The sequence below is a fragment of the Oncorhynchus clarkii genome, unplaced genomic scaffold, assembly GCF_045791955.1.
Source record: "Oncorhynchus clarkii lewisi isolate Uvic-CL-2024 unplaced genomic scaffold, UVic_Ocla_1.0 unplaced_contig_5668_pilon_pilon, whole genome shotgun sequence".
Lineage (NCBI taxonomy): Eukaryota > Metazoa > Chordata > Actinopteri > Salmoniformes > Salmonidae > Oncorhynchus > Oncorhynchus clarkii.
This window is the reverse complement of record NW_027257937.1, coordinates 229596-249254: the sequence shown is the minus strand read 5'-3', so window position 1 is coordinate 249254 and position 19659 is coordinate 229596. Positions and strand designations below refer to the sequence as shown.

General features: G+C 39.2%; 35 non-coding genes across 35 annotated transcripts; all 35 read left to right on the top strand.

Annotated features, from left to right (window-relative positions):
- The first annotated feature begins 306 nt into the window (after positions 1-306).
- trnaq-uug (transfer RNA glutamine (anticodon UUG)) lies at positions 307-378 on the top strand. Its single transcript has one exon. It is a non-coding gene; the product is annotated as a tRNA-Gln (tRNA).
- Positions 379-493: 115 nt separating this feature from the next.
- On the top strand, positions 494-565 carry trnaq-cug (transfer RNA glutamine (anticodon CUG)). Its single transcript has one exon. It is a non-coding gene; the product is annotated as a tRNA-Gln (tRNA).
- A 593-nt stretch (positions 566-1158) lies between these two features.
- On the top strand, positions 1159-1230 carry trnaq-uug (transfer RNA glutamine (anticodon UUG)). Its single transcript has one exon. It is a non-coding gene; the product is annotated as a tRNA-Gln (tRNA).
- A 600-nt stretch (positions 1231-1830) lies between these two features.
- trnaq-uug (transfer RNA glutamine (anticodon UUG)) lies at positions 1831-1902 on the top strand. Its single transcript has one exon. It is a non-coding gene; the product is annotated as a tRNA-Gln (tRNA).
- A 596-nt stretch (positions 1903-2498) lies between these two features.
- trnaq-uug (transfer RNA glutamine (anticodon UUG)) lies at positions 2499-2570 on the top strand. The gene has a single exon. It is a non-coding gene; the product is annotated as a tRNA-Gln (tRNA).
- A 115-nt stretch (positions 2571-2685) lies between these two features.
- Positions 2686-2757, top strand: trnaq-cug (transfer RNA glutamine (anticodon CUG)). Its single transcript has one exon. It is a non-coding gene; the product is annotated as a tRNA-Gln (tRNA).
- A 1122-nt stretch (positions 2758-3879) lies between these two features.
- On the top strand, positions 3880-3951 carry trnaq-cug (transfer RNA glutamine (anticodon CUG)). Its single transcript has one exon. It is a non-coding gene; the product is annotated as a tRNA-Gln (tRNA).
- Positions 3952-4544: 593 nt separating this feature from the next.
- trnaq-uug (transfer RNA glutamine (anticodon UUG)) lies at positions 4545-4616 on the top strand. Its single transcript has one exon. It is a non-coding gene; the product is annotated as a tRNA-Gln (tRNA).
- A 115-nt stretch (positions 4617-4731) lies between these two features.
- On the top strand, positions 4732-4803 carry trnaq-cug (transfer RNA glutamine (anticodon CUG)). Its single transcript has one exon. It is a non-coding gene; the product is annotated as a tRNA-Gln (tRNA).
- A 597-nt stretch (positions 4804-5400) lies between these two features.
- trnaq-uug (transfer RNA glutamine (anticodon UUG)) lies at positions 5401-5472 on the top strand. Its single transcript has one exon. It is a non-coding gene; the product is annotated as a tRNA-Gln (tRNA).
- A 343-nt stretch (positions 5473-5815) lies between these two features.
- On the top strand, positions 5816-5887 carry trnaq-uug (transfer RNA glutamine (anticodon UUG)). Its single transcript has one exon. It is a non-coding gene; the product is annotated as a tRNA-Gln (tRNA).
- A 1366-nt stretch (positions 5888-7253) lies between these two features.
- On the top strand, positions 7254-7325 carry trnaq-cug (transfer RNA glutamine (anticodon CUG)). The gene has a single exon. It is a non-coding gene; the product is annotated as a tRNA-Gln (tRNA).
- A 572-nt stretch (positions 7326-7897) lies between these two features.
- trnaq-uug (transfer RNA glutamine (anticodon UUG)) lies at positions 7898-7969 on the top strand. Its single transcript has one exon. It is a non-coding gene; the product is annotated as a tRNA-Gln (tRNA).
- A 115-nt stretch (positions 7970-8084) lies between these two features.
- Positions 8085-8156, top strand: trnaq-cug (transfer RNA glutamine (anticodon CUG)). Its single transcript has one exon. It is a non-coding gene; the product is annotated as a tRNA-Gln (tRNA).
- A 781-nt stretch (positions 8157-8937) lies between these two features.
- Positions 8938-9009, top strand: trnaq-cug (transfer RNA glutamine (anticodon CUG)). The gene has a single exon. It is a non-coding gene; the product is annotated as a tRNA-Gln (tRNA).
- A 763-nt stretch (positions 9010-9772) lies between these two features.
- trnaq-cug (transfer RNA glutamine (anticodon CUG)) lies at positions 9773-9844 on the top strand. Its single transcript has one exon. It is a non-coding gene; the product is annotated as a tRNA-Gln (tRNA).
- A 596-nt stretch (positions 9845-10440) lies between these two features.
- Positions 10441-10512, top strand: trnaq-uug (transfer RNA glutamine (anticodon UUG)). Its single transcript has one exon. It is a non-coding gene; the product is annotated as a tRNA-Gln (tRNA).
- Positions 10513-10627: 115 nt separating this feature from the next.
- On the top strand, positions 10628-10699 carry trnaq-cug (transfer RNA glutamine (anticodon CUG)). The gene has a single exon. It is a non-coding gene; the product is annotated as a tRNA-Gln (tRNA).
- Positions 10700-11295: 596 nt separating this feature from the next.
- Positions 11296-11367, top strand: trnaq-uug (transfer RNA glutamine (anticodon UUG)). Its single transcript has one exon. It is a non-coding gene; the product is annotated as a tRNA-Gln (tRNA).
- A 115-nt stretch (positions 11368-11482) lies between these two features.
- Positions 11483-11554, top strand: trnaq-cug (transfer RNA glutamine (anticodon CUG)). Its single transcript has one exon. It is a non-coding gene; the product is annotated as a tRNA-Gln (tRNA).
- A 596-nt stretch (positions 11555-12150) lies between these two features.
- trnaq-uug (transfer RNA glutamine (anticodon UUG)) lies at positions 12151-12222 on the top strand. Its single transcript has one exon. It is a non-coding gene; the product is annotated as a tRNA-Gln (tRNA).
- A 763-nt stretch (positions 12223-12985) lies between these two features.
- On the top strand, positions 12986-13057 carry trnaq-uug (transfer RNA glutamine (anticodon UUG)). The gene has a single exon. It is a non-coding gene; the product is annotated as a tRNA-Gln (tRNA).
- A 115-nt stretch (positions 13058-13172) lies between these two features.
- On the top strand, positions 13173-13244 carry trnaq-cug (transfer RNA glutamine (anticodon CUG)). The gene has a single exon. It is a non-coding gene; the product is annotated as a tRNA-Gln (tRNA).
- A 596-nt stretch (positions 13245-13840) lies between these two features.
- Positions 13841-13912, top strand: trnaq-uug (transfer RNA glutamine (anticodon UUG)). The gene has a single exon. It is a non-coding gene; the product is annotated as a tRNA-Gln (tRNA).
- A 115-nt stretch (positions 13913-14027) lies between these two features.
- Positions 14028-14099, top strand: trnaq-cug (transfer RNA glutamine (anticodon CUG)). Its single transcript has one exon. It is a non-coding gene; the product is annotated as a tRNA-Gln (tRNA).
- Positions 14100-14694: 595 nt separating this feature from the next.
- trnaq-uug (transfer RNA glutamine (anticodon UUG)) lies at positions 14695-14766 on the top strand. Its single transcript has one exon. It is a non-coding gene; the product is annotated as a tRNA-Gln (tRNA).
- Positions 14767-14881: 115 nt separating this feature from the next.
- Positions 14882-14953, top strand: trnaq-cug (transfer RNA glutamine (anticodon CUG)). Its single transcript has one exon. It is a non-coding gene; the product is annotated as a tRNA-Gln (tRNA).
- A 595-nt stretch (positions 14954-15548) lies between these two features.
- trnaq-uug (transfer RNA glutamine (anticodon UUG)) lies at positions 15549-15620 on the top strand. Its single transcript has one exon. It is a non-coding gene; the product is annotated as a tRNA-Gln (tRNA).
- A 115-nt stretch (positions 15621-15735) lies between these two features.
- On the top strand, positions 15736-15807 carry trnaq-cug (transfer RNA glutamine (anticodon CUG)). Its single transcript has one exon. It is a non-coding gene; the product is annotated as a tRNA-Gln (tRNA).
- Positions 15808-16403: 596 nt separating this feature from the next.
- Positions 16404-16475, top strand: trnaq-uug (transfer RNA glutamine (anticodon UUG)). Its single transcript has one exon. It is a non-coding gene; the product is annotated as a tRNA-Gln (tRNA).
- Positions 16476-16590: 115 nt separating this feature from the next.
- Positions 16591-16662, top strand: trnaq-cug (transfer RNA glutamine (anticodon CUG)). Its single transcript has one exon. It is a non-coding gene; the product is annotated as a tRNA-Gln (tRNA).
- Positions 16663-17258: 596 nt separating this feature from the next.
- trnaq-uug (transfer RNA glutamine (anticodon UUG)) lies at positions 17259-17330 on the top strand. The gene has a single exon. It is a non-coding gene; the product is annotated as a tRNA-Gln (tRNA).
- Positions 17331-17445: 115 nt separating this feature from the next.
- Positions 17446-17517, top strand: trnaq-cug (transfer RNA glutamine (anticodon CUG)). Its single transcript has one exon. It is a non-coding gene; the product is annotated as a tRNA-Gln (tRNA).
- Positions 17518-18114: 597 nt separating this feature from the next.
- Positions 18115-18186, top strand: trnaq-uug (transfer RNA glutamine (anticodon UUG)). Its single transcript has one exon. It is a non-coding gene; the product is annotated as a tRNA-Gln (tRNA).
- A 343-nt stretch (positions 18187-18529) lies between these two features.
- On the top strand, positions 18530-18601 carry trnaq-uug (transfer RNA glutamine (anticodon UUG)). Its single transcript has one exon. It is a non-coding gene; the product is annotated as a tRNA-Gln (tRNA).
- The last annotated feature ends 1058 nt before the right edge of the window (positions 18602-19659 follow it).

Genomic DNA, 19659 nt, shown 5'->3' with positions numbered 1-19659 from the left:
CCAGAAAATATTTTATCTGTTTTTCCGGTGAACCAAGGACAGTAAAATCTGAACCCGTCACAGAGTATTGAGTACAGGGTTCTATGCTGTAAAGGTTATCACTCAGGACTCTGAATCCTACAATCCGAGTTTAAATCTTGGACGATCCTACCATGTCAATTAATTTGCCTGGTGGAACTCGAATATAGCTGTCCAAATATTGTTGTCAGTTGAAAGTATTTGCAACACGTGAAGGAACGACAGTCCGTTGTTGCTAATGAAACGCAGAGTTTTTTTTTTTTTAATTTCCATGTGGATTTAGAATGTGGTTCTATGGTTTAATGGTTAGCACTCTGGACTTTGAATCCAGTGATCCGAGTTCAAATCTCGGTAGAACCTTCCTATTTTTTGTGCTGAATTATTCACATGGCCAACCAATAATCTCATAATCTGCTGTTTATCCGGTGTACAAATGACAGGAAAATCGGAAGTCTACAATAATCACTCTGTATAGGGTTCTATGGTGTAATGGTTAGCACTCAGGACTCTGAATCCTGCGATCCGAGTTCAAATCTCGGTAGGACCTACCTTGATTTTGCAGTGACACACTCCTCCCCTGTCAACTTTAAAATAGTTGTGTGTGAAAGAGACAAATGGGTGGGAGTCAATAAGCACTCTTGTTACGCACGAATGGCTATCCAACGGTAAATGCATACTATGAGTTCCTGGTAAGTTTTTTAATTGAAAACTTGCAGCCCCACAAAGAACTGAAAATGTTTCATATTTTGTTCACACTCATCACATCATTCGTGTTGGAAATATGTGGATTTCCAAGTGGATGCATGGTAGGGTAGACCAGTTGATACCGTTTCTGGCCAGAAAATATTTTATCTGTTTTTCCGGTTAACCAAGGACAGTAAAATCTGAACCCGTCACAGAGTATTGAGTACAGGGTTCTATGCTGTAAAGGTTATCACTCAGGACTCTGAATCCTACAATCCGAGTTTAAATCTTGAACGATCCTACCATGTCAATTAATTTGCCTCGTGGAACTCGAATATAGCTGTCCAAATATTGTTGTCAGTTGAAAGTATTTGCAACACGTGAAGGAACGACAGTCCGCTGTTGCTAATTAAACGCAGAATTTAAAAAAAAAAATTCCATGTTGATTTAGAATATGGTTCTATGGTGTAATGGTTAGCACTCTGGACTTTGAATCCAGTGATCCGAGTTCAAATCTCGGTAGAACCTACCTTGATTTTGCAGTGACACACTCCTCCCCTGTCAACTTTAAAATAGTCGTGTGTGAAAGAAACAAATGGGTGGGAGTCAATAAGCACTCTTGTTACGCACTAATGGTTATCCAACGGTAAATGCATGCTATGAGTTGTTGGTAAGTTTTTTAATTGAAAACTTGCAGCCAAACAAAGAACTGAAAATGTTTCATATTTTGTTCACACTCATCACATTATTCGTGTTGGAAATATGTGGATTTCCAAGTGGATGCATGGTAGGGTAGCCCAGTTGATACCGTTTCTGGCCAGAAAATATTTTATCTGTTTTTCCGGTGAACCAAGGACAGTAAAATCTGAACCCGTCACAGAGTATTGAGTACAGGGTTATATGCTGTAAAGGTTATCACTCAGGACTCTGAATCCTACAATCCGAGTTTAAATCTTGGACGATCCTACCATGTCAATTAATTTGCCTCGTGGAACTAGAATATAGCTGTCCAAATATTGTTGTCAGTTGAAAGTATTTGCAACACGTGAAGGAACGACAGTCCGCTGTTGCTAATTAAACGCAGAATTTTTTTTTTTCAAAAAAAAATTCCATGTTGATTTAGAATATGGTTCTATGGTGTAATGGTTAGCACTCTGGACTTTGAATCCAGTGATCCGAGTTCAAATCTCGGTAGAACCTACCTTAATTTTGCAGTGACACACTCCTCCCCTGTCAACTTTAAAATAGTCGTGTGTGAAAGAAACAAATGGGTGGGAGTCAATAAGCACTCTTGTTACGCACTAATGGTTATCCAACGGTAAATGCATGCTATGAGTTGTTGGTAAGTTTTTTAATTGAAAACTTGCAGCCAAACAAAGAACTGAAAATGTTTCATATTTTGTTCACACTCATCACATTATTCGTGTTGGAAATATGTGGATTTCCAAGTGGATGCATGGTAGGGTAGCCCAGTTGATACCGTTTCTGGCCAGAAAATATTTGATCTGTTTTTCCGGTGAACCAAGGACAGTAAAATCTGAACCCTTCACAGAGTATTGAGTACAGGGTTCTATGCTGTAAAGGTTATCACTCAGGACTCTGAATCCTACAATCCGAGTTTAAATCTTGGACGATCCTACCATGTCAATTAATTTGCCTCGTGGAACTAGAATATAGCTGTCCAACTATTGTTGTCAGTTGAAAGTATTTGCAACACGTGAAGGAACGACAGTCCGCTGTTGCTAATTAAACGCAGAATTATTTTTTTTTTCAATTTCCATGTGGATTTAGAATATGGTTCTATGGTGTAATGGTTAGCACTCTGGACTTTGAATCCAGTGATCCGAGTTCAAATCTCGGTAGAACCTTCCTATTTTTTGTGCTGAATTATTCACATGGCCAAACAATAATCTCATAATCTGCTGTTTATCCGGTGTACAAATGACAGGAAAATCGGAAGTCTACAATAACAACTCTGTATAGGGTTCTATGGTGTAATGGTTAGCACTCAGGACTCTGAATCCTGCGATCCAAGTTCAAGTCTCGGTAGGACCTTCCTTGATTTTGCAGTGACACACTCCTCCTCCCCTGTCAACTTTAAAATAGTTGTGCGTGAAAGAAACAAGTGGGTGGGAGTCAATAAGCACTCTTGTTACGCACGAATGGCTAGCCAACGTTAAATGCATACTATGAGTTCCTGGTAAGTTTTTTAATTGAAAACTTGCAGCACCACAAAGAACTGAAAATGTTTCATATTTTGTTCACACTCATCACATCATTCGTGTTGGAAATATGTGGATTTCCAAGTGGATGCATGGTAGGATAGCCCAGTTGATACCGTTTCTGGCCAGAAAATATTTTATCTGTTTTTCCGGTGAACCAAGGACACTCAGGACTCTGAATCCTACAATCCGAGTTTAAATCTTGGACGATCCTACCATGTCAATTAATTTGCCTCGTGGAACTAGAATATAGCTGTCCAAATATTGTTGTCAGTTGAAAGTATTTGCAACACGTGAAGGAACGACAGTCCGCTGTTGCTAATTAAAAGCATAATTTTTTTTTTTCAATTTCCATGTGGATTTAGAATATGGTTCTATGGTGCAATGGTTAGCACTCTGGACTTGTGATCCGAGTTCAAATCTCGGTAGAACCTTCCTATTTTTTGTGCTGAATTATTCACATGGCCAACCAATAATCTCATAATCTGCTGTTTATCCGGTGTACAAATGACAGGAAAATCGGAAGTCTACAATAAGTACTCTGTATAGGGTTCTATGGTGTAATGGTTAGCACTCAGGACTCTGAATCCTACAATCCGAGTTTAAATCTTGGACGATCCTACCATGTCAATTAATTTGCCTCGTGGAACTCGAATATAGCTGTCCAAATATTGTTGTCAGTTGAAAGTATTTGCAACACGTGAAGGAACGATGGTCCGCTGTTGCTAATTAAACGCATTATTATTTTTTTCAATTTCCATGTGGATTTAGAATATGGTTCTATGGTGTAATGGTTAGCACTCTGGACTTGTGATCCGAGTTCAAATCTCGGTAGAACCTTCCTATTTTTTGTGCTGAATTATTCACATGGCTAACCAATAATCTCATAATCTGCTGTTTATCCGGTGTACAAATGACAGGAAAATCGGAAGTCTACAACAATTACTCTGTATAGGGTTCTATGGTGTAATGGTTAGCACTCAGGACTCTGAATCCTGAGATCCGAGTTCAAATCTCGGTAGGACCTACCTTGATTTTGCAGTGACACACTCCTCCCCTGTCAACTTTAAAATAGTCGTGTGTGAAAGAAACAAATGGGTTGGAGTCAATAAGCACTCTTGTTACGCACGAATGGCTAGCCAACCTTAAATGCATACTATGAGTTCCTGTTAATTTTTTAATTGAAAACTTGCAGCCCCACAAAGAACTGAAAATGTTTCATATTTTGTTCACACTCATCACATCATTCGTGTTGGAAATATGTGGATTTCCAAGTGGATGCATGGTAGGGTCGCCCAGTTGATACCGTTTCTGGCAAGAAAATATTTTATCTGTTTTTCCGGTGAACCAAGGACAGTAAAATCTGAACCCGTCACAGAGTATTGAGTACAGGGTTCTATGCTGTAAAGGTTATCACTCAGGACTCTGAATCCTACAATCCGAGTTTAAATCTTGGACGATCCTACCATGTCAATTAATTTGCCTCGTGGAACTAGAATATAGCTGTCCAAATATTGTTGACAGTTGAAAGTATTTGCAACACGTTAAGGAACGACAGTCCGCTGTTGCTAATTAAACACAGAATTTTTTTTTTTCAATTTCCATGTGGATTTAGAATATGGTTCTATGGTGTAATGGTTAGCACTCTGGACTTTGAATCCAGTGATCTGAGTTCAAATCTCGGTAGAACCTTCCTATTTTTTGTGCTGAATTATTCACATGGCCAAACAATAATCTCATAATCTGCTGTTTATCTGGTGTACAAATGACAGGAAAATCGGAAGTCTACAATAACTACTCTGTATAGGGTTCTATGGTGTAATGGTTAGCACTCAGGACTCTGAATCCTGCGATCCAAGTTCAAGTCTCGGTAGGACCTTCCTTGATTTTGCAGTGACACACTCCTCCTCCCCTGTCAACTTTAAAATAGTTGTGCGTGAAAGAAACAAGTGGGTGGGAGTCAATAAGCACTCTTGTTACGCACGAATGGCTAGCCAACGTTAAATGCATACTATGAGTTCCTGGTAAGTTTTTTAATTGAAAACTTGCAGCACCACAAAGAACTGAAAATGTTTCATATTTTGTTCACACTCATCACATCATTCGTGTTGGAAATATGTGGATTTCCAAGTGGATGCATGGTAGGATAGCCCAGTTGATACCGTTTCTGGCCAGAAAATATTTTATCTGTTTTTCCGGTGAACCAAGGACAGTAAAATCTGAACCCGTCACAGAGTATTGAGTACCGGGTTCTATGCTGTAAAGGTTATCACTCAGGACTCTGAATCCTACAATCCGAGTTTAAATCTTGGACGATCCTACCATGTCAATTAATTTGCCTCGTGGAACTAGAATATAGCTGTCCAAATATTGTTGTCAGTTGAAAGTATTTGCAACACGTTAAGGAACGACAGTCCGCTGTTGCTAATTAAACGCAGAATTTTTTTTTTTCAATTTCCATGTCGATTTAGAATATGGTTCTATTGTGTAATGGTTAGCACTCTGGACTTTGAATCCTGTGATCCGAGTTCAAATCTCGGTAGAACCTTCCTATTTTTTGTGCTGAATTTTTCACATGGCCAACCAATAATCTCATAATCTGCTGTTTATCCGGTGTACAAATGACAGGAAAATCGGAAGTCTACAATAATTACTCTGTATAGGGTTCTATGGTGTAATGGTTAGCACTCAGGACTCTGAATCCTACAATCCGAGTTTAAATCTTGGACGATCCTACCATGTCAATTAATTTGCCTCGTGGAACTCGAATATAGCTGTCCAAATATTGTTGTCAGTTGAAAGTATTTGCAACACGTGAAGGAACGACAGTCCTCTGTTGCTAATTAAACGCATAATTTTTTTTTTTCAATTTCCATGTGGATTTAGAATATGGTTCTATCGTGTAATGGTTAGCACTCTGGACTTTGAATCCAGTGATCCGAGTTCAAATCTCGGTAGAACCTTCCTATTTTTTCTGCTGAATTTTTCACATGGCCAACCAATAATCTCATAATCTGCTGTTTATCCGGTGTACAAATGACAGAAAAATCGGAAGTCTACAATAATTACTCTGTATAGGGTTCTATGGTGTAATGGTTAGCACTCAGGACTCTGAATCCTGCTATCCGAGTTCAAATCTCTGTAGGACTTACCTAGATTTTGCAGTGACACACTCCTCCCCTGTCAACTTTAAAATAGTCGTGTGTGAAAGAAACAAATGGGTGGGAGTCAATAAGCGTTCTTGTTACGCACGAATGGCTAGCCAACGTTAAGTGCATACTATGAGTTCCTGGTAAGTTTTTTAATTGAAAACTTGCAGCCCCACAAAGAACTGAAAATGTTTCATATTTTGTTCACACTCATCACATCATTCGTGTTGGAAATATGTGGATTTCCAAGTGGATGCATGGTAGGGTAGCCCAGTTGATACCGTTTCTGGCCAGAAAATATTTTGTCTGTTTTTCCGGTGAACCAAGGACAGTAAAATCTGAACCCGTCACAGAGTATTGAGTACAGGGTTCTATGCTGTAAAGGTTATCACTCAGGACTCTGAATCCTACAATCCGAGTTTAAATCTTGGACGATCCTACCATGTCAATTAATTTGCCTCGTGGAACTAGAATATAGCTGTCCAAATATTGTTGTCAGTTGAAAGTATTTGCAACACGTGAAGGAACGACAGTCCGCTGTTGCTAATTAAAAGCATAATTTTTTTTTTTCAATTTCCATGTGGATTTAGAATATGGTTCTATGGTGCAATGGTTAGCACTCTGGACTTGTGATCCGAGTTCAAATCTCGGTAGAACCTTCCTATTTTTTGTGCTGAATTATTCACATGGCCAACCAATAATCTCATAATCTGCTGTTTATCCGGTGTACAAATGACAGGAAAATCGGAAGTCTACAATAAGTACTCTGTATAGGGTTCTATGGTGTAATGGTTAGCACTCAGGACTCTGAATCCTACAATCCGAGTTTAAATCTTGGACGATCCTACCATGTCAATTAATTTGCCTCGTGGAACTCGAATATAGCTGTCCAAATATTGTTGTCAGTTGAAAGTATTTGCAACACGTGAAGGAACGATGGTCCGCTGTTGCTAATTAAACGCATTATTATTTTTTTCAATTTCCATGTGGATTTAGAATATGATTCTATGGTGTAATGGTTAGCACTCTGGACTTGTGATCCGAGTTCAAATCTCGGTAGAACCTTCCTATTTTTTGTGCTGAATTATTCACATGGCTAACCAATAATCTCATAATCTGCTGTTTATCCGGTGTACAAATGACAGGAAAATCGGAAGTCTACAACAATTACTCTGTATAGGGTTCTATGGTGTAATGGTTAGCACTCAGGACTCTGAATCCTGAGATCCGAGTTCAAATCTCGGTAGGACCTACCTTGATTTTGCAGTGACACACTCCTCCCCTGTCAACTTTAAAATAGTCGTTGGAGTCAATAAGCACTCTTGTTACGCACGAATGGCTAGCCAACCTTAAATGCATACTATGAGTTCCTGTTAATTTTTTAATTGAAAACTTGCAGCCCCACAAAGAACTGAAAATGTTTCATATTTTGTTCACACTCATCACATCATTCGTGTTGGAAATATGTGGATTTCCAAGTGGATGCATGGTAGGGTCGCCCAGTTGATACCGTTTCTGGCAAGAAAATATTTTATCTGTTTTTCCGGTGAACCAAGGACAGTAAAATCTGAACCCGTCACAGAGTATTGAGTACAGGGTTCTATGCTGTAAAGGTTATCACTCAGGACTCTGAATCCTACAATCCGAGTTTAAATCTTGGACGATCCTACCATGTCAATTAATTTGCCTCGTGGAACTAGAATATAGCTGTCCAAATATTGTTGACAGTTGAAAGTATTTGCAACACGTTAAGGAACGACAGTCCGCTGTTGCTAATTAAACACAGAATTTTTTTTTTTCAATTTCCATGTGGATTTAGAATATGGTTCTATGGTGTAATGGTTAGCACTCTGGACTTTGAATCCAGTGATCTGAGTTCAAATCTCGGTAGAACATTCCTATTTTTTGTGCTGAATTATTCACATGGCCAACCAATAATCTCATAATCTGCTGTTTATCTGGTGTACAAATGACAGGGAAATCGGAAGTCTACAATAATTACTCTGTATAGGGTTCTATGGTGTAATGGTTAGCACTCAGGACTCTGAATCCTGAGATCCGAGTTCAAATCTCGGTAGGACCTACCTTGATTTTGCAGTGACACACTCCTCCCCTGTCAACTTTAAAATAGTCGTGTGTGAAAGAAACAAATGGGTTGGAGTCAATAAGCACTCTTGTTACGCACGAATGGCTAGCCAACCTTAAATGCATACTATGAGTTCCTGGTAATTTTTTAATTGAAAACGTGCAGCCCCACAAAGAACTGAAAATGTTTCATATTTTGTTCACACTCATCACATCATTCGTGTTGGAAATATGTGGATTTCCAAGTGGATGCATGGTAGGGTCGCCCAGTTGATACCGTTTCTGGCAAGAAAATATTTTATCTGTTTTTCCGGTGAACCAAGGACAGTAAAATCTGAACCCGTCACAGAGTATTGAGTACAGGGTTCTATGCTGTAAAGGTTATCACTCAGGACTCTGAATCCTACAATCCGAGTTTAAATCTTGGACGATCCTACCATGTCAATTAATTTGCCTCGTGGAACTAGAATATAGCTGTCCAAATATTGTTGTCAGTTGAAATTATTTGCAACACGTGAAGGAAGGACAGTCCGCTGTTGCTAATTAAACGCAGAATTATTTTTTTTTCAATTTCCATGTGGATTTAGAATATGGTTCTAAGGTGTAATGGTTAGCACTCTGGACTTTGAATCCAGTGATCCGAGTTCAAATCTCGGTACAACCTTCCTATTTTTTGTGCTGAATTATTCACATGGCCAACCAATAATCTCATAATCTGCTGTTTATCCGGTGTACAAATGACAGGAAAATCAGAAGTCTACAATAATAACTCTGTATAGGGTTCTATGGTGTAATGGTTAGCACTCAGGACTCTGAATCCTGCGATCCCAGTTCAAATCTCGGTAGGACCTACCTTGATTTTGCAGTGACACACTCCTCCCCTGTCAACTTTAAAATAGTTGTGCGTGAAAGAAACAAATGGGTGGGAGTCAATAGGCACTCTTGTTACGCACGAACGGTAAATGCATACTATGAGTTCCAGGTAAGTTTTTTAATTGAAAACTTGCAGCCCCACAAAGAACTGAAAATGTTTCATATTTTGTTCACACTCATCACATCATTCGTGTTGGAAATATGTGGATTTCCAAGTGGATGCATGGTAGGGTAGCCCAGTTGATACCGTTTCTGGCCAGAAAATATTTTGTCTGTTTTTCCGGTGAACCAAGGACAGTAAAATCTGAACCCGTCACAGAGTATTGAGTACAGGGTTCTATGCTGTAAACGTTATCACTCAGGACTCTGAATCCTACAATCCGAGTTTAAATCTTGGACGATCCTACCATGTCAATTAATTTGCCTCGTGGAACTCGAATATAGCTGTCCAAATATTGTTGTCAGTTGAAAGTATTTGCAACACGTGAAGGAACGACAGTCCGCTGTTGCTAATTAAACGCAGAATTATTTTTTTTTCAATTTCCATGTGGATTTAGAATATGGTTCTATGGTGTAATGGTTAGCACTCTGGACTTGTGATCCGAGTTCAAATCTCGGTAGAACCTTCCTATTTTTTGTGCTGAATTATTCACATGGCCAACCAATAATCTCGTAATATGCTGTTTATCCGGTGTACAAATGACAGGAAAATCGGAAGTCTACAATAATTACTCTGTATAGGGTTCTATGGTGTAATGGTTAGCACTCAGGACTCTGAATCCTGCGATCCGAGTTCAAATCTCGTTAGGACTTACCTTGATTTTGCAGTGACACACTCCTCCCCTGTCAACTTTAAAATAGTCGTGTGTGAAAGAAACAAATGGGTGGGAGTCAATAAGCATTCTTGTTACGCACGAATGGCTAGCCAACGTTAAATGCATACTATGAGTTGTTGGTACGTTTTTTAATTGAAAACTTGCAGCAACCACAAAGAACTGAAAATGTTTCATATTTTGTTCACACTCATCACATCATTCGTGTTGGAAATATGTGGATTTCCAAGTGGATGCATGGTAGGGTAGCCCAGTTGATACCGTTTCTGGCCAGAAAATATTTTGTCTGTTTTTCCGGTGAACCAAGGACAGTAAAATCTGAACCTGTCACAGAGTATTGAGTACAGGGTTCTATGCTGTAAAGGTTATCACTCAGGACTCTGAATCCTACAATCCGAGTTTAAATCTTGGACGATCCTACCATGTCAATTCATTTGCCCCGTGGAACTTGAATATAGCTGTCCAAATATTGTTGTCAGTTGAAAGTATTTGCAACACGTGAAGGAACGACAGTCAGCTGTTGCTAATTAAACGCATAATTTTTTTTTTTTCAATTTCCATGTGGATTTAGAATATGGTTCTATGGTGTAATGGTTAGCACTCTGGACTTTGAATCCAGTGATCCGAGTTCAAATCTCGGTAGAACCTTCCTATTTTTTGTGCTGAATTATTCACATGGCCAACCAATAATCTCATAATCTGCTGTTTATCCGGTGTACAAATGACAGGAAAATCGGAAGTCTACAATAATTACTCTGTATAGGGTTCTATGGTGTAATGGTTAGCACTCAGGACTCTGAATCCTGCGATCCGAGTTCAAATCTCGGTAGGACCTACCTTGATTTTGCAGTGACACACTCCTCCCCTGTCAACTTTAAAATAGTCGTGTGTGAAAGAAACAAATGGGTGGGAGTCAATAAGCATTCTTGTTACGCACGAATGGCTAGCCAACGTTAAATGCATACTATGAGTTGTTGGTACGTTTTTTAATTGAAAACTTGCAGCAACCACAAAGAACTGAAAATGTTTCATATTTTGTTCACACTCATCACATCATTCGTGTTGGAAATATGTGGATTTCCAAGTGGATGCATGGTAGGGTAGCCCAGTTGATACCGTTTCTGGCCAGAAAATATTTTGTCTGTTTTTCCGGTGAACCAAGGACAGTAAAATCTGAACCCGTCACAGAGTATTGAGTACAGGGTTCTATGCTGTAAAGGTTATCACTCAGGACTCTGAATCCTACAATCCGAGTTTAAATCTTGGACGATCCTACCATGTCAATTCATTTGCCCCGTGGAACTTGAATATAGCTGTCCAAATATTGTTGTCAGTTGAAAGTATTTGCAACACGTGAAGGAACGACAGTCAGCTGTTGCTAATTAAACGCATAATTTTTTTTTTTTCAATTTCCATGTGGATTTAGAATATGGTTCTATGGTTTAATGGTTAGCACTCTGGACTTTGAATCCAGTGATCCGAGTTCAAATCTCGGTAGAACCTTCCTATTTTTTGTGCTGAATTATTCACATGGCCAACCAATAATCTCATAATCTGCTGTTTATCCGGTGTACAAATGACAGGAAAATCGGAAGTCTACAATAATTACTCTGTATAGGGTTCTATGGTGTAATGGTTAGCACTCAGGACTCTGAATCCTGCGATCCGAGTTCAAATCTCGGTAGGACCTACCTTGATTTTGCAGTGACACACTCCTCCCCTGTCAACTTTAAAATAGTTGTGTGTGAAAGAAACAAATGGGTGGGAGTCAATAAGCACTCTTGTTACGCACGAATGGCTAGCCAACGTTAAATGCATACTATGAGTTGTTGGTACGTTTTTTAATTGAAAACTTGCAGCAACCACAAAGAACTGAAAATGTTTCATATTTTGTTCACACTCATCACATCATTCGTGTTGGAAATATGTGGATTTCCAAGTGGATGCATGGTAGGGTAGCCCAGTTGATACCGTTTCTGGCCAGAAAATATTTTGTCTGTTTTTCCGGTGAACCAAGGACAGTAAAATCTGAACCCGTCACAGAGTATTGAGTACAGGGTTCTATGCTGTAAAGGTTATCACTCAGGACTCTGAATCCTACAATCCGAGTTTAAATCTTGGACGATCCTACCATGTCAATTCATTTGCCCCGTGGAACTTGAATATAGCTGTCCAAATATTGTTGTCAGTTGAAAGTATTTGCAACACGTGAAGGAACGACAGTCAGCTGTTGCTAATTAAACGCATAATTTTTTTTTTTTCAATTTCCATGTGGATTTAGAATATGGTTCTATGGTTTAATGGTTAGCACTCTGGACTTTGAATCCAGTGATCCGAGTTCAAATCTCGGTAGAACCTTCCTATTTTTTGTGCTGAATTATTCACATGGCCAACCAATAATCTCATAATCTGCTGTTTATCCGGTGTACAAATGACAGGAAAATCGGAAGTCTACAATAATTACTCTGTATAGGGTTCTATGGTGTAATGGTTAGCACTCAGGACTCTGAATCCTGCGATCCGAGTTCAAATCTCGGCAGTGACACACTCCTCCCCTGTCAACTTTAAAATAGTTGTGTGTGAAAGAAACAAATGGGTGGGAGTCAATAAGCACTCTTGTTACGCACGAATGGCTATCCAACGATAAATGCATACTATGAGTTCCTGGTAAGTTTTTTAATTGAAAACTTGCAGCCCCACAAAGAACTGAAAATGTTTCATATTTTGTTCACATTCATCACATCATTCGTGTTGGAAATATGTGGATTTCCAAGTGGATGCATGGTAGGGTAGCCCAGTTTATACCGTTTCTGGCCAGAAAATATTTTATCTGTTTTTCCGGTGAACCAAGGACAGTAAAATCTGAACCCGTCACAGAGTATTGAGTACAGGGTTCTATGCTGTAAAGGTTATCACTCAGGACTCTGAATCCTACAATCCGAGTTTAAATCTTGGACGATCCTACCATGTCAATTCATTTGCCCCGTGGAACTTGAATATAGCTGTCCAAATATTGTTGTCAGTTGAAAGTATTTGCAACACGTGAAGGAACGACAGTCAGCTGTTGCTAATTAAACGCATAATTTTTTTTTTTTTCAATTTCCATGTGGATTTAGAATATGGTTCTATGGTTTAATGGTTAGCACTCTGGACTTTGAATCCAGTGATCCGAGTTCAAATCTCGGTAGAACCTTCCTATTTTTTGTGCTGAATTATTCACATGGCCAACCAATAATCTCATAATCTGCTGTTTATCCGGTGTACAAATGACAGGAAAATCGGAAGTCTACAATAATTACTCTGTATAGGGTTCTATGGTGTAATGGTTAGCACTCAGGACTCTGAATCCTGCGATCCGAGTTCAAATCTCGGTAGGACCTACCTTGATTTTGCAGTGACACACTCCTCCCCTGTCAACTTTAAAATAGTCGTGTGTGAAAGAAACAAATGGGTGGGAGTCAATAAGCACTCTTGTTACGCACGAATGGCTAGCCAACGTTAAATGCATACTATGAGTTGTTGGTACGTTTTTTAATTGAAAACTTGCAGCAACCACAAAGAACTGAAAATGTTTCATATTTTGTTCACACTCATCACATCATTCGTGTTGGAAATATGTGGATTTCCAAGTGGATGCATGGTAGGGTAGCCCAGTTGATACCGTTTCTGGCCAGAAAATATTTTGTCTGTTTTTCCGGTGAACCAAGGACAGTAAAATCTGAACCCGTCACAGAGTATTGAGTACAGGGTTCTATGCTGTAAAGGTTATCACTCAGGACTCTGAATCCTACAATCCGAGTTTAAATCTTGGACGATCCTACCATGTCAATTCATTTGCCCCGTGGAACTTGAATATAGCTGTCCAAATATTGTTGTCAGTTGAAAGTATTTGCAACACGTGAAGGAACGACAGTCAGCTGTTGCTAATTAAACGCATAATTTTTTTTTTTTCAATTTCCATGTGGATTTAGAATATGGTTCTATGGTTTAATGGTTAGCACTCTGGACTTTGAATCCAGTGATCCGAGTTCAAATCTCGGTAGAACCTTCCTATTTTTTGTGCTGAATTATTCACATGGCCAACCAATAATCTCATAATCTGCTGTTTATCCGGTGTACAAATGACAGGAAAATCGGAAGTCTACAATAATTACTCTGTATAGGGTTCTATGGTGTAATGGTTAGCACTCAGGACTCTGAATCCTGCGATCCGAGTTCAAATCTCGGTAGGACCTACCTTGATTTTGCAGTGACACACTCCTCCCCTGTCAACTTTAAAATAGTTGTGTGTGAAAGAAACAAATGGGTGGGAGTCAATAAGCACTCTTGTTACGCACGAATGGCTAGCCAACGTTAAATGCATACTATGAGTTGTTGGTACGTTTTTTAATTGAAAACTTGCAGCAACCACAAAGAACTGAAAATGTTTCATATTTTGTTCACACTCATCACATCATTCGTGTTGGAAATATGTGGATTTCCAAGTGGATGCATGGTAGGGTAGCCCAGTTGATACCGTTTCTGGCCAGAAAATATTTTGTCTGTTTTTCCGGTGAACCAAGGACAGTAAAATCTGAACCCGTCACAGAGTATTGAGTACAGGGTTCTATGCTGTAAAGGTTATCACTCAGGACTCTGAATCCTACAATCCGAGTTTAAATCTTGGACGATCCTACCATGTCAATTCATTTGCCCCGTGGAACTTGAATATAGCTGTCCAAATATTGTTGTCAGTTGAAAGTATTTGCAACACGTGAAGGAACGACAGTCAGCTGTTGCTAATTAAACGCATAATTTTTTTTTTTCAATTTCCATGTGGATTTAGAATATGGTTCTATGGTTTAATGGTTAGCACTCTGGACTTTGAATCCAGTGATCCGAGTTCAAATCTCGGTAGAACCTTCCTATTTTTTGTGCTGAATTATTCACATGGCCAACCAATAATCTCATAATCTGCTGTTTATCCGGTGTACAAATGACAGGAAAATCGGAAGTCTACAATAATTACTCTGTATAGGGTTCTATGGTGTAATGGTTAGCACTCAGGACTCTGAATCCTGCGATCCGAGTTCAAATCTCGGTAGGACCTACCTTGATTTTGCAGTGACACACTCCTCCCCTGTCAACTTTAAAATAGTTGTGTGTGAAAGAAACAAATGGGTGGGAGTCAATAAGCACTCTTGTTACGCACGAATGGCTATCCAACGATAAATGCATACTATGAGTTCCTGGTAAGTTTTTTAATTGAAAACTTGCAGCCCCACAAAGAACTGAAAATGTTTCATATTTTGTTCACATTCATCACATCATTCGTGTTGGAAATATGTGGATTTCCAAGTGGATGCATGGTAGGGTAGCCCAGTTTATACCGTTTCTGGCCAGAAAATATTTTATCTGTTTTTCCGGTGAACCAAGGACAGTAAAATCTGAACCCGTCACAGAGTATTGAGTACAGGGTTCTATGCTGTAAAGGTTATCACTCAGGACTCTGAATCCTACAATCCGAGTTTAAATCTTGGACGATCCTACCATGTCAATTCATTTGCCCCGTGGAACTTGAATATAGCTGTCCAAATATTGTTGTCAGTTGAAAGTATTTGCAACACGTGAAGGAACGACAGTCAGCTGTTGCTAATTAAACGCATAATTTTTTTTTTTTCAATTTCCATGTGGATTTAGAATATGGTTCTATGGTGTAATGGTTAGCACTCTGGACTTTGAATCCAGTGATCCGAGTTCAAATCTCGGTAGAACCTTCCTATTTTTTGTGCTGAATTATTCACATGGCCAACCAATAATCTCATAATCTGCTGTTTATCCGGTGTACAAATGACAGGAAAATCGGAAGTCTACAATAATTACTCTGTATAGGGTTCTATGGTGTAATGGTTAGCACTCAGGACTCTGAATCCTGCGATCCGAGTTCAAATCTCGGTAGGACCTACCTTGATTTTGCAGTGACACACTCCTCCCCTGTCAACTTTAAAATAGTCGTGTGTGAAAGAAACAAATGGGTGGGAGTCAATAAGCACTCTTGTTACGCACGAATGGCTAGCCAACGTTAAATGCATACTATGAGTTGTTGGTAAGTTTTTTAATTGAAAACTTGCAGCAACCACAAAGAACTGAAAATGTTTCATATTTTGTTCACACTCATCACATCATTCGTGTTGGAAATATGTGGATTTCCAAGTGGATGCATGGTAGGGTAGCCCAGTTGATACCGTTTCTGGCCAGAAAATATTTTGTCTGTTTTTCCGGTGAACCAAGGACAGTAAAATCTGAACCCGTCACAGAGTATTGAGTACAGGGTTCTATGCTGTAAAGGTTATCACTCAGGACTCTGAATCCTACAATCCGAGTTTAAATCTTGGACGATCCTACCATGTCAATTAATTTGCCTCGTGGAACTTGAATATAGCTGTCCAAATATTGTTGTCAGTTGAAAGTATTTGCAACACGTGAAGGAACGACAGTCAGCTGTTGCTAATTAAACGCATAATTTTTTTTTTTTCAATTTCCATGTGGATTTAGAATATGGTTCTATGGTGTAATGGTTAGCACTCTGGACTTTGAATCCAGTGATCCGAGTTCAAATCTCGGTAGAACCTTCCTATTTTTTGTGCTGAATTATTCACATGGCCAACCAATAATCTCATAATCTGCTGTTTATCCGGTGTACAAATGACAGGAAAATCGGAAGTCTACAATAATTACTCTGTATAGGGTTCTATGGTGTAATGGTTAGCACTCAGGACTCTGAATCCTGCGATCCGAGTTCAAATCTCGGTAGGACCTACCTTGATTTTGCAGTGACACACTCCTCCCCTGTCAACTTTAAAATAGTTGTGTGTGAAAGAAACAAATGGGTGGGAGTCAATAAGCACTCTTGTTACGCACGAATGGCTATCCAACGGTAAATGCATACTATGAGTTGTTGGTAAGTTTTTTAATTGAAAACTTGCAGCCCCACAAAGAACTGAAAATGTGTCATATTTTGTTCACACTCATCACATCATTCGTGTTGGAAATATGTGGATTTCCAAGTGGATGCATGGTAGGGTAGCCCAGTTGATACCGTTTCTGGCCAGAAAATATTTTGTCTGTTTTTCCGGTGAACCAAGGACAGTAAAATCTGAACCCGTCACAGAGTATTGAGTACAGGGTTCTATGCTGTAAAGGTTATCACTCAGGACTCTGAATCCTACAATCCGAGTTTAAATCTTGGACGATCCTACCATGTCAATTAATTTGCCTCGTGGAACTAGAATATAGCTGTCCAACTATTGTTGTCAGTTGAAAGTATTTGCAACACGTGAAGGAACGACAGTCCGCTGTTGCTAATTAAACGCAGAATTATTTTTTTTTTCAATTTCCATGTGGATTTAGAATATGGTTCTATGGTGTAATGGTTAGCACTCTGGACTTTGAATCCAGTGATCCGAGTTCAAATCTCGGTAGAACCTTCCTATTTTTTGTGCTGAATTATTCACATGGCCAAACAATAATCTCATAATCTGCTGTTTATCCGGTGTACAAATGACAGGAAAATCGGAAGTCTACAATAACAACTCTGTATAGGGTTCTATGGTGTAATGGTTAGCACTCAGGACTCTGAATCCTGCGATCCAAGTTCAAGTCTCGGTAGGACCTTCCTTGATTTTGCAGTGACACACTCCTCCTCCCCTGTCAACTTTAAAATAGTTGTGCGTGAAAGAAACAAGTGGGTGGGAGTCAATAAGCACTCTTGTTACGCACGAATGGCTAGCCAACGTTAAATGCATACTATGAGTTCCTGGTAAGTTTTTTAATTGAAAACTTGCAGCACCACAAAGAACTGAAAATGTTTCATATTTTGTTCACACTCATCACATCATTCGTGTTGGAAATATGTGGATTTCCAAGTGGATGCATGGTAGGATAGCCCAGTTGATACCGTTTCTGGCCAGAAAATATTTTATCTGTTTTTCCGGTGAACCAAGGACAGTAAAATCTGAACCCGTCACAGAGTATTGAGTACCGGGTTCTATGCTGTAAAGGTTATCACTCAGGACTCTGAATCCTACAATCCGAATTTAAATCTTGGACGATCCTACCATGTCAATTAATTTGCCTCGTGGAACTAGAATATAGCTGTCCAAATATTGTTGTCAGTTGAAAGTATTTGCAACACGTTAAGGAACGACAGTCCGCTGTTGCTAATTAAACGCAGAATTTTTTTTTTTCAATTTCCATGTCGATTTAGAATATGGTTCTATTGTGTAATGGTTAGCACTCTGGACTTTGAATCCTGTGATCCGAGTTCAAATCTCGGTAGAACCTTCCTATTTTTTGTGCTGAATTTTTCACATGGCCAACCAATAATCTCATAATCTGCTGTTTATCCGGTGTACAAATGACAGGAAAATCGGAAGTCTACAATAATTACTCTGTATAGGGTTCTATGGTGTAATGGTTAGCACTCAGGACTCTGAATCCTACAATCCGAGTTTAAATCTTGGACGATCCTACCATGTCAATTAATTTGCCTCGTGGAACTCGAATATAGCTGTCCAAATATTGTTGTCAGTTGAAAGTATTTGCAACACGTGAAGGAACGACAGTCCTCTGTTGCTAATTAAACGCATAATTTTTTTTTTTCAATTTCCATGTGGATTTAGAATATGGTTCTATCGTGTAATGGTTAGCACTCTGGACTTTGAATCCAGTGATCCGAGTTCAAATCTCGGTAGAACCTTCCTATTTTTTCTGCTGAATTTTTCACATGGCCAACCAATAATCTCATAATCTGCTGTTTATCCGGTGTACAAATGACAGAAAAATCGGAAGTCTACAATAATTACTCTGTATAGGGTTCTATGGTGTAATGGTTAGCACTCAGGACTCTGAATCCTGCTATCCGAGTTCAAATCTCTGTAGGACTTACCTAGATTTTGCAGTGACACACTCCTCCCCTGTCAACTTGAAAATAGTCGTGTGTGAAAGAAACAAATGGGTGGGAGTCAATAAGCGTTCTTGTTACGCACTAATGGCTAGCCAACGTTAAGTGCATACTATGAGTTCCTGGTAAGTTTTTTAATTGAAAACTTGCAGCCCCACAAAGAACTGAAAATGTTTCATATTTTGTTCACACTCATCACATCATTCGTGTTGGAAATATGTGGATTTCCAAGTGGATGCATGGTAGGGTAGCCCAGTTGATACCGTTTCTGGCCAGAAAATATTTTGTCTGTTTTTCCGGTGAACCAAGGACAGTAAAATCTGAACCCGTCACAGAGTATTGAGTACAGGGTTCTATGCTGTAAAGGTTATCACTCAGGACTCTGAATCCTACAATCCGAGTTTAAATCTTGGACGATCCTACCATGTCAATTAATTTGCCTCGTGGAACTAGAATATAGCTGTCCAAATATTGTTGTCAGTTGAAAGTATTTGCAACACGTGAAGGAACGACAGTCCGCTGTTGCTAATTAAAAGCATAATTTTTTTTTTTCAATTTCCATGTGGATTTAGAATATGGTTCTATGGTGCAATGGTTAGCACTCTGGACTTGTGATCCGAGTTCAAATCTCGGTAGAACCTTCCTATTTTTTGTGCTGAATTATTCACATGGCCAACCAATAATCTCATAATCTGCTGTTTATCCGGTGTACAAATGACAGGAAAATCGGAAGTCTACAATAAGTACTCTGTATAGGGTTCTATGGTGTAATGGTTAGCACTCAGGACTCTGAATCCTACAATCCGAGTTTAAATCTTGGACGATCCTACCATGTCAATTAATTTGCCTCGTGG